This window comes from Henckelia pumila, unplaced genomic scaffold (genome assembly GCF_033568475.1).
Source record: "Henckelia pumila isolate YLH828 unplaced genomic scaffold, ASM3356847v2 CTG_473, whole genome shotgun sequence".
NCBI classification, from domain to species: domain Eukaryota; kingdom Viridiplantae; phylum Streptophyta; class Magnoliopsida; order Lamiales; family Gesneriaceae; genus Henckelia; species Henckelia pumila.
Window position 1 is genome coordinate 114315 of NW_027331835.1, and position 17293 is coordinate 131607.

Consider the following 17293-nt stretch of genomic DNA (forward strand, 5'->3'; position numbering starts at 1 on the left):
AGGAATGCTACCTTCATGGAGAAGGAGTTCTTATTAGATAAAAAAGGCAAGATGATGGAACTCGAAGAAATTCGAGAAGAACCCGAGATACAAAATAACGATCCCATACCTCAAGAACCTTCAGTGGACACGCCTACACCTAGACAGGACTTCTAGTATGGTCTTCTTCTTGAAGGGGATCAAAGTGAACCCGACTTTGGATGTGATCCAAGAAACTTCAAGGAAGCAATTTCTGATGCGGATTCGGATTTATGGCTTGATGCTATGCAGTCGGAAATAGACTCGATGCATACAAACCAAGTTTGGTCTTTAGTAGATCCTCCCGATGGAATTGTTTCAATAGGGTGTAAATGGATCTACAAGAGAAAACTTGGGCCTGATGGCAAGGTACTAACCTACAAGGCATGATTGGTAGCAAAAGGTTATACTCAAAGACAAGGAGTTGACTATTATGAAACCTTTTCACCAGTCGCAATGTTCAAGTCCATAAGAATCCTTATTGCCATAGCAGCATGGTATGACTATGAGATATGGCAAATGGATGTGAAGACTGCATTTCTTAATGGAAACATTAAGGAAGAAATCTATATGATGCAGCCCGAGGGATTCACATCCATGGGAAGCGAGCATAAGGTATGCAAGCTTCAGAGATCAATTTATGGTCTCAAACAAGCATCAAGAAGTTGGAACCAGAAATTTGATGAAACAATAAAGGACTTTGGTTTCATCAAAAACCCGGAGGAACCGTGCGTGTACAAGAAAGTAGTTAAGGATGCGGTGACGTTCTTAGTGCTTTATGTTGATGACATCCTACTCATTGGGAATGACGTAGGGATGTTGCAGTCAACAAAGATATGGTTATCAGGTAGATTCTCGATGAAGGATTTGGGTGAGGCCTCCTATATTCTAGGGATACAGATCTATAGAGATAGATCTAAGAGAATGATAGGACTCACTCAAGCAACCTACATCGACACCATATTGAAAAGGTTTTCTATGGATGAGTCCAAGAGAGGACATCTATCTATGTGTCATGGAGTTTCTCTATCCAAGTCTATGTGTCCCAAGACTGACGAAGAGATAGAGAAAATGACACACATACCATATGAGTCAGCCATAGGTAGTATTATGTATGGGATGATATCTACCAGACCGGATGTAGCCTTTGCTCTGAGTGTCACGAGCAGATATCAGGCCAACCTCGATCAAATGCATTGGAAAGCCGTGAAGGCCATTCTTAAGTACTTGAGAAGGGACTAAGAATATATTCATGGTTTATGGAGGAAGAGAATTGAAATTGGAATGCTATACCGACTCTAGCTTCCAAAGAGACGTGGATGACTCGAAGTAAACCTCTGGATTTATATTCATGCTCAATGGTAGTGATGTCTCTTGGAAGAGTTCCAAGCAAGACACCACAGTGGATTCCACCATTGAGGCAGAATACATTGCAGCATCAACTGCTGCTAAAGAGGCCGTTTGGATGAGGAATTTCGTCCAAGAGTTGGGCGTAATTCCTGAAGTTGTTGGTCCAGTTCCGGTGTACTGCGACAACACTGGTGCCGTTGCTCAGGCAAAGGAACCAAGGTCTCATCAAAGATCCAAACACGTACTGAGAAAATACAGCAAAGCAGGTATGAAGGAGGTGGCAGCAGTAGAAACAAAAGAGATCGTTTTAGTCCCAAAGGTAAACAGTTCAAGAAGCAAGAAAGTAGTTCCTCTAGTTCTGGTGGTTCAAAGCCATATAGATCACAAGCGTGGAGGAAGACACTCGAGTGATATTTTATAGTGACCCAACCCGGATCCACTACCTAATCAGAGTTATAATAAAAGCGCACGCAATAAAAGCTTAAAGCGTAAAGTGCGGATAATTAAAATACAACAAATCCAATCGACAGAATACAACCGACGCTATCACAAGTGTATAAATACTGTTATACAATCAAATCGAAGGTTCAGGGTAAATAAATCCCTACCCTCTACAACCTCGCACTCCCCAAGCTCAATCCTGCTGAGAGCCGCCAGGACCGTCCAGCCTCAAACCTGCCCCGCCACAAGGTATACAATACCCAAACACAGGGGCGTGAGCTAGAACGCTCAATACGAAGCAATGATATAAATACAAATATGCGCACGCAGATGATTTAAAACTCAAGTGAAAACACTTGCTCATGGCGGCGGGAATATACAGTACCGGCTAGAGAGCTACTCCGCTGGGTACTCGTATACTCCATATCAGGGTTGAGCCAACCCCATCCTGACCCGAATCCAAAACAGGATGCAAGCCTCATATGGAAACTGCCATACCTGACTCGAGTCCAAAATAAGGTCAATTTTCCCTATGGAGACTGTCAATGACTCACATCTCTGCGGATGCAGTCACACGTAAAATCATGTATGTGCTAAGACGATAAAACATGCTAAAACATGGTAAAACATATAGCACATACTCATGCAACATACAAGCAAATATATCATGCCGGCTATCTCGGTTAGTACTTACGTACCTCTAACACTGCTGGTCAAACCTAGCTCTGCTGGTCTAGACTCCAAGCCTACTAGTCCAGTCTACTAGCTACTACAATGCAAATATCCATGCATCAACAATTAAGATCTAAAAGCCTTAACTAAGCTATTGCATACTCCTAAATATTTTTAGGATGCCAAAGCTATACCTACGTCCGTCGTTAGCCCTTTGCTGAAGATAGCCTCAAAACTAGGCCGTAGCTCCGCGACGACGTCTAGATTACTAAGCCACTTCCGGATTCCCCGTAGGATGCCTAGATCTCCCTATATCTGAGTTAGAAGGCTTAGGAATTGAGAGAGAAGAGAGGAAATTGGTGTGAGAAAATGAATTCTCGGACCCTCTATTTATAGGCAACGTTCGGAGCCTCCGAACCCGGTTTGGACCGTCCGAACTCAATCGAAACCTCCGATCGCACCTTCGGAGCATCCGATCGCTCAATATTACGTTAGCCATGATGTCACCTTGTTGATGTAAGCGATGACGTGTGCCCTGGTCCAGATCGGAGCTTCCAATCTTGCCGATGGAGCGTCCGATCTCGATCGGAGCCTCCGATCCTGGCACGGAGCTTCCGATCCACTTTGGATCGTCCGAACTCCTCTTCGGACCGTCCGATCCTGCTGAACCAATTCAACTAATTTGAGTGCTCTGAATACATTTCTGAAGTCCGTTATCCCAACAGGAACTTACTTAATTATGTTTTACTTAATCTAGTCATTATCACGTGATTATTTACTCATTAATCACTAATTAGAAATGCGGGTTACTACATTCTCCCCCACTTAAAAAATTTCATCCTCGAAATTTAAGTCTAAGAGGAAAACATAAATAGCCAACCAAATGTTTTTATTACAACTGAACAAGTATAACTCGATACAAAGAAGTACAAAATCTCAAAATAACTCGGGGTGCTCGGCTAACATCCGGCTCTCCAACTCCCAAGTAGCTTCCTCTGTCCCTCTGCGTTGCCACTGTACCATAACCAATGGTATGCGCTTGTTACGAAGTACCTTGTCCTTCTTGTCAAGAATTCGCAGGGGTTTCTCCATATACGATCGCAATCTACCTTTACCTCGGTCGGATGCAAAATATGCGACTCATCCGCCACATACTGCCTTAACAAGGACACGTGGAACACATCGTGGATCTCCGAAAGATCGGGTGGCAAGGCCAGACGATAAGCAACATCCCCAACCTTCTCGAGAATCTCGAAAGGACCAATAAATCTAGGTGTCAGCTTACCCTTGCGACCAAACCTCATCACTTTCCGGAAAGGTGACACACACAAGAAAACGTATTCCCCTACCTCAAAATGAAGTGGCCTGCGATGAGTGTTCGCGTAGCTAGCCTGTCGATCCTGGGCTGCCTTAACCCTACGTTGGATCAACTCTACTGCATCAATCATCTGCTGAATCATCTGAGGACCCTCCACCTGACGCTCGCCAACCTCGTCCCAAAACAAAGGTGTACGACAACGGCATCCATAAAGAGCCTCAAATGGTGCCATGCCAATGCTGCGATGAAAACTATTGTTGTAGGCGAACTCCACCAATGGTAAATGATCATGCCACGCTGGACCAAAATCCATCACCATTGCGCGAAGCATATCCTCTAGAGTGCGAATAGTACGCTCCAACTGTCCATCCGTCTCTGGATGATAAGCCATACTCAAGCTCAAAGTAGTACCAAGGGTTCGCTGGAAACTACCCCAAAATCTCGAGGTGAATCTCGGATCTCTATCGCTGACAATGCTCAACGGAATCCCATGCAATCGAACAATCTTCCGCACATACAATTGCGCCATCCTATCAAAGGTGTAATCGCGGTTATAGGGAAGAAAATGCGCTGACTTCGACAACCGATCCACGACAACCCAAATAGCATCACAATTCCTGGAAGACATAGGCAAGTGGGTGAAAAAGTCCATCGTCACATGCTCCCACTTCCATTCAGGAATCTCTAAGCTGTGAAGTAACCCTCCGGGTCGTCTAAACTCTGCCTTGACCTGCTGACACACAAGGCATCGGGATACGAACTGATAAACGCTGCGCTTCATCCCTTTCCACCAAAATCGAGTGCGAAGATCCTTATACATCTTCATGCTGCCTGGATGTATAGAGAATCGACTGCGGTGAGCTTGCGATAAGATCTCATCCCTCAAAGTAGAATCCTCGGGTACCACAACTCAACCAAAAAGACACAACAGACCGTCTTCCTGTAAATGGAAACCAGAAGTGTTATCACCCTCAGCCAGCCGGGCTAACTTCTGAGTCTTCAGATCAGAGTTTTGAGCTTCCCGAATTCGTCTGTATAGCGCTGGCTCTGCAAGCACAGAAGAGACACAAATCCCTTGTTTTTCTTTCTTATGACGGAACGTGAATCCCAAAGAACAACACTCCTCCACTGCCTTCGAAACCGAACTGGTACGAAGGGAACTCATATAAACTTTGCGACTAAGCGCATCAACAACAGGATCTGAAGAACTTGGATGGTACTTGATCTCACAATCATAATCCTTCAACAGATCCATCCAACGACGCTGCCACATGTTCAACTCAGCCTGAGTGAACAGATAATTCAAACTCTTATGATCGATGAAGATCTCAAATCGTTCTCCGTACAAATAGTGACGCCATATCTTAAGAGCAAAGACAATGGCTGCAAGCTCTAAATCATGTACGGGATAGTTCTCCTCATGAGTCTTTAGCTGTCTGAAAGCATAAGCGATCACGTGGCCATTCTGAGTCAACACACACCCCAAATCCTGGAGAGAAGCATCAGTGAAGACTACAAAACCACCTGATCCAGACGGTAAAGCAAGAATTGGAGCTATCGTCAGACGACGTCTCAACTCACGAAAACTGTCTTCACAAGCATCAGACCAAACGAAAGAAACGTCTTTCTTCGTCAACTGAGTCAAAGGCTTAGCTATCTGAGAGAAATTCTCCACAAAACGACGATAGTACAAAGGAAACTACGAATCTCAAAAGCTGTAGTTGGACGTGACCAATTCAAAATAGCCTCTGTCTTGCTAGGATCAACAGATACGCCATCCTGAGAAATGACATGACCAAGGAACTCAACTCGGTCAATCCAGAAGTCACACTTACTCAGCTTCGCGTACAACTGTCTTTTCCACAAGACCTGTAGTACAGTATAGAGATGGTAGGCATGCTCATCCATGCTGCGAGAATGCACCAAAATGTCATCGATGAACACCACCACGAACTTATCCAGAAAGTTGCGGAAAACTCTGTTCATCAGATCCATAAAAACATCTGGAGCATTCGTCAAACCAAACGGCATCACTAGAAACTCATAGTGTCCATACCGCGTACGAAATGCTGTCTTAGGAACATCCTCCTATCGAACTCGCAACTGATGATACCCAGACCGAAGATCAATCTTCGAATAGACAGAAGTACCCTGCAACTGATCGAAGAGATCATCTATCCGCTGAAGAGGATACTTATTCTTCACTGTCGCTTGATTCAATTGACGGTAGTCAATACACAACCGCATCGAACCATCCTTTTTCTTGACAAACAGTACTGGGGCTCCCCATGGCGAAACACTAGGTCGAATATAATCCTTTTTCATTTCTGATGGTGCCAATCGGTAAGGGGTTCTTGAAATCGATGTAGTCCCTGGCACTAACTCAATGCCAAACTCAATTTCCCTTACTGGTGACAAGCCTGGAATCTCCTCAGGAAACACATCTGGAAAGTCACAAACCACTAGTATCTCTTGAATATCTGGCTCTCCTAAGGATGCGTCAATGGCGTAGATAAGGTAGCCTTCCCCGCCAGACTCCAAAGCTCGCCGAGCCTTCAGAGCTGAAACCACTGGCATCGGGGGTCGCGCTCCCTCACCATAGAAATACCATGACTCGTCATCCTCTGGACGAAACTGGACAAACCTCTGATAGCAATCCATTATCGCTCGGTAGGTAGTCAATAGATCTATCCCAATGATGCAATCGAAATCCTCCATTGCTAAAATCATCAGGTTAGCACTAAGCTGATGTCCCTCGAAATCCAAAACACAACCCACAACTAAACGCTTGGCTAAAACCTTGCTCCCCATAGGAGTAGAAACCACTAGCAACAAGTCTAAAGGAATAAACGGCAATGTATACTTCTTAGAAAAACGTGCTGAGACAAAAAAATGCGATGCACCGGTATCAATTAAAACATATGCAGGAAAACCACATAAACTACAGATACCTGCAATCATCCGGTCACTGTCAGCCTCTTCCTGCTCCTGGTTAAGGGCAAAGACCTGACCCTGGGTACGTGGCCTCAATGAAGAATGACCTCGAGAAGGAGTCTGAGTAGGCTGTCTCTGAGACTGCTGCGGATGCTGGCGCTGCTGTGAATACTGCTGCTGGAAAGGTGGCTGCTGGTACTGAGGTGGCTGAACAGATGCCTGAGAACCTCCGGAACCACTCGCTGCCCCAATCAGCATAGGACAATCTCTCTTCATGTGACCCTCCTAGCCACACTGGAAACATGCAGTGGTCGATCGACCACACTGCCCTGGCGGATGTCTACGTCGGCACTGAGTACACCGGTTCGGTCTCTGTCCAAAACGTTGCACTCCACCTGATCCAGAGGAAGAAGAAGAAGTACCTCCTGGCTTCTTGAAGGGCTGTCCTCTCGGACCCAAAGGACTAGAGCTCGCTGGCCTGGACGAAGAAGAGTAAAGTCCCCAGTTCCTCCGAATACTATCCTCGGCCTGGCGACAACGGTGCACCAAATCCTCATAAGTCCCATCGCCGCCCACAGCAACCATACGATGAATGTCAGGATTCAAACCCTGAAGGAAATGATCAAACTTCGCCATAGAACTATCAGCAATATGAGGACAAAAGGGTAGCAGATCAAAGAACTTCTGCTGGTACTCCTCGATCGTCATCGTCCCCTGTCGCAAACTCAACAACTCACTGGATTTCTCCTGACGAAGAGCTGGAGGAAAATAAAATCTCTGATAAGCAGTACGGAACTCCACCCAAGTAGCTGCACCTCTAGCTGCTATGAACGGTGCGGAAGTAGATCTCCACCACTTCCTCGCTCTGCCCTCAAGCATAAAGGCAAGAATCTCCATCCTATCCTCAGCCGTGCAACGGAACTCCTGGAAGCATTGCTCCATCCTCTCCATCCTATCCTCCGCCTCTTTAGCTGTCTCACCACCCGTCAAAGGCTTCGGGCTAACTTCTTTGAATCTACGCATGCTTACTCGCCTGCGCTCCTCGGGCTGTCCCCGACGTCTACGATCATCTGGATCGCCCCAATGACCGCCGTCTACACTACCGTGACTCTCATCGTAATCTGCCATCTGTTTACATAAAAACAGATATTTACTTAATCCGATTTACGATATTCCCAGTGCAATGCGTCGCTCTGATACCAAAAATGTAGTGACCCAACCCGGATCCACTACCTAATCAGAGTTATAGTAAAAGCGCACACAATAAAAGCTTAAAGCGTAAAGTGCGGATAATTAAAATACAACAAATCCAATCGGCAGAATACAACCGACGCTATCACAAGTGTATAAATACTGTTATACAACCAAATCGAAGGTTCAGGGTAAATAAATCCCTACCCGCTACAACCTCGCACTCCCCAAGCTCAATCCTGCTGAGAGCCGCCTGGACCGTCCAGCCTCAAACCTGCCCATCCACAAGGTACACAATACCCAAACACAGGGGCGTGAGCTAGAACGCTCAATACGAAGCAATGATATAAATACAAATATGCGCACGCAGATGATTTAAAACTCAAGTGAAAACACTTGCTCATGGCGCCGGGAATATACAGTACCGGCTAGAGAGCTACTCCGCGGGGTACTCGTATACTCCATATCAGGGCTGAGCCAACCCCATCCTGACCCGAATCCAAAACAGGATGCAAGCCTCATATGGAAACTGCCATACCTGACTCGAGTCCAAAATAAGGTCAATTTTCCCTATGGAGACTGTCAATGACTCACATCTCTCCGAATGCAGTCACACGTAAAATCATGTATGTGCTAAGACGATAAAACATGCTAAAACATGATAAAACATATAACACATACTCATGCAACATACAAGAAAATATATCATTCCGGCTATCTCGGTCAGTACTTACGTACCTCTAACACTGCTGGTCAAACCTAGCTCTGCTGGTCTAGACTCCAAGCCTACTAGTCCAGTCTACTAGCTACTACAATGAAAATATCCATGCATCAACAATTAAGCTCTAAAAGCTTTAACTAAGCTATTGCATACTCTTAAATATTTTTAGGATGCCAAAGCTATACCTGCGTCCGTCGTTAGCCCTTTGCTGAAGATAGCCTCAAAATTAGGCCGTAGCTCTGCGACGACGTCTAGATCACTAAGCCACTTCCCTAGATCTGAGTTAGAAGGCTTAGGAATTGAGAGAGAAGAGAGGAAATTGGTGCGAGAAAATGAATTCTCGGACCCTCTATTTATAGGCAATGTTCGGAGCCTCCGAACCCGGTTCGGACCGTCCGAACTCGATCGGAACCTCCGATCGCACCTTCGGAGCATCCGATCGCTCAATATTACGTCAGCCATGACGTCACCTTGTTGACGTAAGCGATTACGTGTGCCCTGGTCCAGATCGGAGCTTCCGATCTTGCCGACGGAGCGTCCGATCTCGATCGGAGCCTCCGATCCTGGCACGGAGCTTCCGATCCACTTCGGATCGTCCGAACTCCTCTTCGGATCGTCCGACCCGATCTTGCTGAACCAATTCAACTAATTTGAGTGCTCTGAATCCATATCTGTAGTCCGTTATCCCAACAGGAACTTACTTAATCATGTTTTACTTAATCTAGTCATGATCACGTGATTAATTACTCATTAATCACTAATTAGAAATGCGGGTTACTACATGCTTGCAAGGGAGTTACTGGAACTTGTAATCTCTGCAACCGGTCAGGACATTATGCTAGAGTGTGTCTGTAGTGACCCAACCCGGATCCACTACCTAATCAGAGTTATAGTAAAAGCGCCTGCAATAAAAGCTTAAAGCGTAAAGAGCCGATAATTAAAATACAACAAATCCAATCGGCAGAATACAACCGACGCTATCACAAGTGTATAAGTACTGTTATACAACCAAATCGAAGGTTCAGGGTAAATAAATCCCTATCCTCTACAACCTCGCACTCTCCAAAGCTCAATCCTGCTGAGAGCCGCCTGGACCGTCCAGCCTCAAACCTGTCCCATCACAAGGTACACAATACCCAAACACAGGGGTGTGAGCTAGAATGCTCAATACGAAGCAATGATATAAATACAAATATGCGCATAAAGATGATTTAAAACTTGAGTGAAAACACTTGCTCATGGCGCCGAGAATATAGTACTGGCTAGAGAGCTACTCCGTGGGGTACTCGTATACTCCATATCAGGGCTGAGCCAACCCCATCCTGACCCGAATCCAAAACAGGATACAAGTCCCATATGGAAACTGTCATACCTGACTCGTGTCCAAAATGAGATCATTGTTCCCTATGGAGACTGTCAATGACTCGCATCTCTGCGGATGCAGTCACATGTAAAATCGTGTATGTGCTAAGACGGTAAAACATGCTAAAACACGATAAAGCATATAGCAAATACTCATGCAACATATATGCAAATATATCATGCCGGCAATCTCGGTCAGTACTTACGTACCTCTAACACTGCTGGTCAAACCTAGCTCCACTGACCTAGACTCCAAGCCTACCAGTCCAGTCTACTGCTACTACAATGCAAATATCCATGCATCAACAATAAAGCTCTAAAAGCCTTAACTAAGCTATTGCATACTCCTAAATATTTTTAGGATGCCAAAGCTATAACTGCGTCCGTCGTTAGCCCTTTTCTGTCATTAGCCTCAAAACTAGGCCGTAGCTCTGCGACGACGTCTAGATCACTAAGCCACTTCCGGATTCCCCGTAGGACGCCTAGATCTCCCTAGATCTGAGTTAGAAGGCTTAGGAATCAGAGAGAAGAGAGGGAATTGGTGCGAGAAAATGAATTCTCGGACCCTCCATTTATAGGCAACGTTCGGAGCCTCCGAACCTGGTTCGGATCCTCCGATCATTACTTCGGATCGTCCGAACATGATCGGACCGTCCGATATTTACTTCGGGTCCTCCGAAGTCCCATCATTGATTTCATCCATGACGTCACCTTGCTGACATAATTGATTATGTAAGCCTAAACCCTGTTCGGGTCCTCCGATCCCACCAACGGAGCCTCCGATCCTATCGGATCCTCCGAACTCCAGTTCGGAACGTCTGAACCTCCCGAGCCATGCCCACTATTTTCGAGTATTCTGGATCTAATTTCGGGCTCCGTTAATCTATTTGGAATTTACTTAATCATGTTTTACTTAATCTAAACATGATCACGTGATTAATTACTCATTAATCACTAATTAGAAATGCGGGTTACTACTGTAGTAACCCATATCCAGAATTTGCGATTAATGAGTATATTAATCGTGTAATCATGTTTAGATTAAGTAAAACATGATTAAAAAAATTCCAAATGGGTTAACGGAGTCAAGAAATGGATTTAGGACACTCAAAATAGCCTGGAAGGTTCCTAAGGCCCGGAGGGTTCGGAAGCTCCGAACCAAGTCAGGAGGCTCCGAACTGGATCGGAGGATCCAAACTCAGGATCGGAGTCTCCGAAGTTGATCGGAAGCTCCGTCGGTAAGACCAGGGCACACGTCATCGCTTACATCAGCAAGGTGACGTCATGGCTGACGTAATATTGGGGCGATCGGACGCTCTGAAGATGGGATCGGAGGTTCCGATCGTGTTCGGACGTTTCGAACTGGGTTTGGAGGCTCCAAACATCGTCTATAAATAGGGGACCGAGATTTCATTTCAAAGTGCATCTTTCCCTCTCTTCTCTCTGATTCCTAAGCCTTCTAACTCAAATCTAGGGAGTTCTAGGCATCCTATTGGGAATCCAGAAGTGGCATAGCGATCCAGGCATCGTAGCGGAGCCGTGGCCAAGTTTTGAGGCAATTGTCATCAGCGGGCTGACAACGGACGCAGGTATAGCTATGATCTCCTTAAATTATTTAGGAGTATGCAATAGCTTAGTTAAGGCTTTTAGAGCTTAATTATTAATGCATGGGTATTTTATTACATGATGTTGTATTTATTTTATTTGAAAGTATGATTGATAATGATTAAAGATGCATTCTTATTGCACTATCTGACATGATACAAGCATGTGATCTGTTGTTTACGACATGCTACCTGATTATCTGAGTCGATTGGAAGCATGTGCTATCTAAATACCTTGATTATTTATTTACAATTGAATCAAAACCGAGTCTTGATCAGAGGTAAGATGATCAGAGGAGGACTAAAATAGATTTGATGATTCTAGTATCCTAACCCTTTTGATAATCAGATATGTCTTGACGACCAGGCCGACCTCCTCTCAGACCACAGGTTCCTACTCCTAGGACAGAGCAGCCAGTGCATCCTCTGCCTGAACAAACAGTGGTACCTTCGACAGTGTCTCAAGTTACTGCAATTCCGAGTAATGAACAGGGAAGTACCTCTCGAGATATGATGGATATGTCTAGTACACCAATGGAAACGTTGTTGAAAAGATTTCAATCTTACAAGCCGCCAACCTTAAAAGGTACTGAGAATGCAGTCGAATGTGAAGGATGGCTTGATGATATGGAGATGTTGTTTGATTCACTCGACTATGGTGATGAGCGGAGAGTCATACTGATTGGGCACCAATTGCATGAGGTTGCGAAGAGCTGGTGGTTTACGACTAAGAAGGCTCTGGAGCGTAGAGGAACAGTACTCACCTGGACAGTCTTCAAAACTGAATTCTATCAACGATTCTTTCCAGTGTCTTACTGCAAAGATAAGGGTGCAGAGTTTGCTAATTTGAAACATGGAAATTTGAATATTGAAGACTATGTTGCAAAATTCTCTACATTGCTACGTTTTGCTCCACACGTTACCGACAGTGATGAGGCTATGGCTGATCAGTTCATTAGTGGACTGAATCCAGAGGTATTTACTTTGGTGAACACAAGGCGACCAAATACATTTGCTGATGCCTTGAACAGTGCCAAAGGAGCAGAAGCTGGTTTGATACAACAGCGAGGAGCTTTGTATTCTGTTCAACCTCCGAGACAGCCACAATCTTCAGCTTCAATCTCACAACAACCTCCTCCGTTTGAAAGTGGTGGCAGTAGCAGTGGCAAGAAGAAATTTTGGAAAGCTCGAGGAAAGCAGTTTAAGAGATCTGGGAGCAGTTCTTCGAGTTTGAGTGGGTCAAAACCGAAGTCTGGTATGGCTTGTAACAGTTGTGGTGGAAGTCATCCGACTGATCAGTGCCGAGGCGTAACAGTTGTGGTGGAAGCCATATATGCGATCAGCCAGGACATTTTGCAAGAGTGTGTCCTCAGAGAGGTTCCGGACAGTCACGAGGTACAGAGTCATCACGATCAGTGGCTCAACCTGGGAGGCAAGCCTCATCTGTCCATTCCTTCCAACCACCACACCCACAGCAACAACCAAGGCCAGGAGGGAGTCAGACAGGTAGCCAGCCTTCGAGACAACAGGCTCATGTCTTTGCACTCACAGAGGAACAGGCACAGGGAGCACCAGATGATGTTATTGCAGGTAACTGTTCTCTTTATGGTTATCCTGCTTATGTATTGATAGATACAGGTGCATCCCATACATTTATCTCTGAACGGTTTGTGTCATTACATGCTTTGCCTGCTGAATCTTTACCTGTTGTTGGATCTGTCTCTTCTCCTTTGGGGAGAGGTCTTATATCAATTCAGACAGTTAAGAATTGTTTATTACAGTATGATGGTAATGAAATAGAGATAGATTGTATTGTTCTTGGTTTGTCTGATTTTGAATGAATTATCGGAATTGTTATGCTAACCAAGTACAGAGCTACCGTAGACTGTTTTCAGAAAGTGGTGAGGTTTAGACCTGAGATGGCTGGAGAATGGAAGTTTTATGGTAAGGGTTCTCGTGGTAAGATTCCTCTGATTTCTGTATTATCTATGACCCGACTTTTGCAGAAAGGAGCGGAGGGATTTATTGTTTATGCAGTTGATGTTTTAAAAGCTAGCCCGAACCTGGCTGATTTTCCAGTGGTTAGTGAATTTGCGGACGTTTTTCCTGATGAGATTCCAGGACTACCTCCGTACCGTGAAATTGATTTCAACATAGAACTGATGCCAGGTACTGCACCGATTTCGAAAGCACCTTATCGAATGGCACCAGTTGAACTGAAAGAGTTGAAGGATCAGTTGGAAGATTTACTGGCCAAGGGATACATTCGACCCAGTGTTTCTCCTTGGGGAGCTCCAGTACTGTTTTTCAGAAAGAAAGACGGTTCAATGAGATTGTGTATCGACTACCGGCAACTGAACAAGGCAACGGTAAAGAACAAATACCCTTTGCCTCATATTGATGATTTATTTGACCAGTTGCAGGGATCTTCTGTGTATTCCAAGATTGATCTGAGATCTGGATATCATCAGCTGAGAGTCAGGGATTCTGATATTCCGAAAACTACGTTCAGAACCAGGTATGGCCACTATGAGTTTATAGTTATGCCGTTTGGTCTTACAAATTCTCCAGCTATGTTTATGGCTTTGATGAACCGTGTGTTTCAGAAATATCTCGATGACTTCGTCATAATTTTTATTGATGATATTTTGATATATTCGAAGAATTTGATTGATCATTCTGAGCATTTGAGAACTGTGTTAAAGACTTTAAGAGCTGAGAAATTGTATGCTAAACTGTCGAAATGTGAGTTTTGGCTGAAACAGGTTGTTTTTCTTGGACATATTATATCCAGAAATGGTATAGCTGTTGATCCAAGTAAAGTCGAGGCAGTGACCAGTTGGTCGAGAACAACATCTGTTCCTGAGATACGTAGTTTCATGGGTCTGGCTGGGTATTATCGTCGATTCATTAAAGATTTTTCCAGTATTGCGAAACCGATTACTCAGTTGACTCAGAAAAATGCTCCATTCATCTGGTCTGAAACTTGTGAATCCAGTTTTATTGAGTTGAAGAAACAACTGACCAGTGCACCAGCCTTGACGATTCCTTCAGGTACTGGTGGTTTTACTGTTTATTGTGATGCATCTCATCGAGGTTTGGGATGTGTATTGATGCAGCGAGGGCATGTGATTGCTTATGCCTCACGATAGTTGAAGCCTCACGAGACCAGATATCCGATTCATGACCTTGAATTGGCTGCCATTGTATTTGCTTTGAAGATTTGGCGATATTATCTGTACGGGGAACAGTTTGAAATCTATTCTGATCACAAGAGTCTGAAATATTTGTTTTCACAGTCAGAATTGAATATGAGACAACGGAGATGGCTTGATTTGCTGAAAGACTTTGATTGTGAGATTAAGTACTATCCGGGAAAATCGAATGCAGCAGCTGATGCATTGAGTCGAAAGGTATGTTCCTTGTCCTTATCGACGATTGGTGTATCAAATTTGATAGAAAACTGTTGTCTTTCTGGATTGGTATTTGATACGAATTATCAGCCTCTGCAACTTTATCAAATTCAAGTTGAACCAGAGTTACTTTTGAGAATCAGAGAAGCTCAGAAACTTGATCAGATTGTGCAGAATTCAATTGAGAAAGTCCGGTCAGGGCATGTGTCTGAATATCAGGTTCGAGATGATCTTCTTTATGTTCATAATCGCCTTGTAGTGCCTAATATTTCTGATGTGAGACAACAACTACTGACAGAGGCGCATTGTAGTCGATATAGCATTCATCCTGGAGGGAGGAAGATGTACAATGATCTGAAGACTCGATATTGGTGGAAATCAATGAAGTCTGATATTACTGATTTTGTGTCTCGATGTCTTAATTGCCAACAGGTGAAGGCTGAAAGGAAGAAACTGCCTGGTTTGTTACAGAGTTTATCAGTTCCAGAATGGAAATGGGATCATATTTCCATGGACTTCGTGACGAAGTTACCTCGATCTTCTAGAGGTTGCGATGTTATTTGGGTGATTATCGACAGATTAACGAAGTCAGCGTGTTTTATTCCTTATCGTATGACTTATAGACACGATCAGATGGTAGAGATTTATGTCCGAGAAGTTGTCAGATTACATGGAGTGCCGAAGTCTATTGTATCAGATCGTGATCCTCGATTTACATCTCATTTTTGGTACAGTTTACAGAGTGCTTTAGGTACTCAGCTACATTTGAGCACAGCCTATCATCCACAGACAGACGGATAGTCTGAGCATACCATTCAGACATTGGAAGACATTTTGAGAGCTGTAGTGCTTGATTTTGGCACTAGTTGGCAAGAATCACTACCACTTTGTGAATTCTCTCTGTATGGTAGAAAATGTCGATCACCTCTTTTCTGGGATGATATTTCTGAAGTACCTGAGGTTGGACCTGACATGATTCGAGATATGACTGAACAGGTGAAGCTTATTCAGAAAAGAATGAAGACAGCTCAGGACAGACAAGCGAAGTATGCCAATATTCGACGTCGACCTTTGTCTTTTGAACAGGGGGATCGTGTATTTCTGAAGATTTCTCCGTTCAGAGGCACCGTACGATTTGGCAAGCGAGGGAAGTTGTCTCCATGCTACATTGGTCCGTATGAAATTCTGGAAAAAATAGGCAATCTTGCCTATCGATTAGCTCTTCCTCCGGCTTTATCTGGAATACATGATGTCTTTTATGTATCGATGCTTCGAAAATATCTTGCTGATGAATCTCATGTGCTTCAATCTGATGAGGCTGAACTCGACGAGACTTTGAATTATTTCGAAAAGCCAATTCAGATTCTTGATTGTAAGGAGAAGCAACTTCGAACGAAGACTATTCCGCTTGTGAAAGTTCAGTGGAGTCGTCATGGTATTGAAGAAGCTACTTGGGAGACAGAATCAGATATGCGACAACGATTTCCAGAGATGTTTCAATGATGTGAGTCTCCTTTAGTCTTTCTGTTCTTTCTATTATATGATCTGTTGATACTACTTGAGATTTCGAGGACGAAATCGTGTCTTAGTGGGGGAGAATTGTAACGCCCGGAATTATTTAATTTTAATCCGAGAATAATTAATTTGGGAATATTTGGAGTTTTGATTTAAATTCTAATATTCTTAAATTGATTAGGATTGAAATTGAATGAAATAGGAAGTTGAGGACCAAATTGCAATTTTTGAATAGTTGAGGGGCTAAAGTGCAATTATTAATGAATTTATCAGAATTGTAAAGGAATACTCAGCATGTACACGTGTGACACAACACACATTCCATCAGATTTTTCAGAGGCAAGAATCGAGAGCAAGAACCAAAGAAATCCCAAAATTTCTTCATCATCTTCCAATTGACATATCTTGAGTTCTGATTATCCGATTTTGATTCCAAAAGATGTTCTGGAATCCTTGCAACGAGACCTTCAAATTGATGTAAGTTTTCTCTTAGTTCATCAGGGTTTGAGAATTCGAAAATGGTAGTTATCAGATTTGTGTTGTGAGTTGAGGTTGATGAGCTTCTAAACTTGTTTTATTGAAGTTGGGTTGAGGAATGATTGTTGTATCATGTTCTTATGATTTCCCAGCTATGATTCGATTTATATACCTGCTGATATGTTGAGGATTATGTTGGTTTTGAAGCTTATACAACTGATATTGTTATAGTTGCGTTCGGGATTGCCGAGTTTATACCGATATGCCGACGAACTTT